The sequence below is a fragment of the Microtus ochrogaster genome, chromosome 8, assembly GCF_000317375.1.
Source record: "Microtus ochrogaster isolate Prairie Vole_2 chromosome 8, MicOch1.0, whole genome shotgun sequence".
Classification (NCBI taxonomy): domain Eukaryota; kingdom Metazoa; phylum Chordata; class Mammalia; order Rodentia; family Cricetidae; genus Microtus; species Microtus ochrogaster.
Window position 1 is genome coordinate 41,892,542 of NC_022015.1, and position 1,320 is coordinate 41,893,861.

Consider the following 1,320-nt stretch of genomic DNA (forward strand, 5'->3'; position numbering starts at 1 on the left):
ATCTATCTATCTGTTTATATCTATTTATTCTATTACATATGTGGGTGTGGGCATGTTGGTGTGTGGGAGGCTGTAGCATGGAGCATGTGTAGAGGTCAGAGGACAACTTGAAGGAATTCTTTTATTCCATCCTGTGGATTCAATTTAGGGCGTCAGGCTTGCCTGCACCCTTAGTTATCTCTGAACCATCTCCCCTTTCCAGTCTATAGCTTTTCTTCCTTTCTTTCTTGGTTTTTCAAGACGCTGTTTCTCTGTGTAAGTCTATAACTTTTCTTTACAGCATCTTTGGTATCTATCCTTTTTTTTTTAATTTTTTTTTTTAATTTTTTTTTGGTTTTTCGAGACAGGGTTTCTCTGTGGCTTTGGAGCCTGTCCTGGAACTAGCTCTGTAGACCAGGCGGGTCTCGAACTCACAGAGATCCGCCTGTCTCTGCCTCCCGAGTGCTGGGATTAAAGGCGTGCGCCACCATCGCCCGGCTCGTATCTATCCTTTTTTGGTTTTGAAACAGTTTCTCTGTGTAGCCCTGGCCATCCTGGCACTCAGGGTGGGCTGGGATTGAAGTGTGCATCACCACTGCCTGTTGGTACCTACCCCTCCTATTGTTTTGTATTAAACTTTTTAGATGATCCACAGGCGACGTATGAATTTTTTTTTCATGACAGCGTTTCTCTGTGGTTTTGGAGCCTGTCCTGGAACTAGCTCTTGCAGACCAGACTGGCCTCGAACTCACAGAGATCTGCTTGCCTCTACCTCCCGAGTGCTAGGATTAAAGGTGTGAGCCACCACCGCCCAGCTCTGAAAATATTTTTAATGTGTCTGTAGGTGGGGGGTATGTGCACTTCAGTGCAGAAATATACGGAGGGCAGGGACATCTGATCCGCTGAGTTAGAGGTGATTAGAGTCATGTGATGTGGGTGCCGGAAACCAAAATCAGGTCCTCTTCAAGAGCAGCACATGCTTTCAAACACGAAACCATCTGTCCAGCCTTTTATTATCTGAAACAATAAAGCCTTTATATAGCATTCACTCTGTTGTCCCACTGGTGGAGAGCACACAGCAGGGCATTAGTCTTGACACAGTAGAGATGAGGGATGTCTGCTTCTCCTCAGGACTCTTCCTTTTCTGTTTTACAGTCATACTCATTCTTTCCGGCCCTTCCTGACCCTTCCAGCCTTTCATGCTTTCTATTAAACCCTTGTTAGCTTGCTGTACTTAAGAGCTGAGGACTGGGGGCTGGAGAGATGGCTCAGTGGTTAAGAGCATTGCCTGCTCTTCTAAAGGTCCTGAGTTCAAGTCCCAGCAACCACATGGTGGCTCAC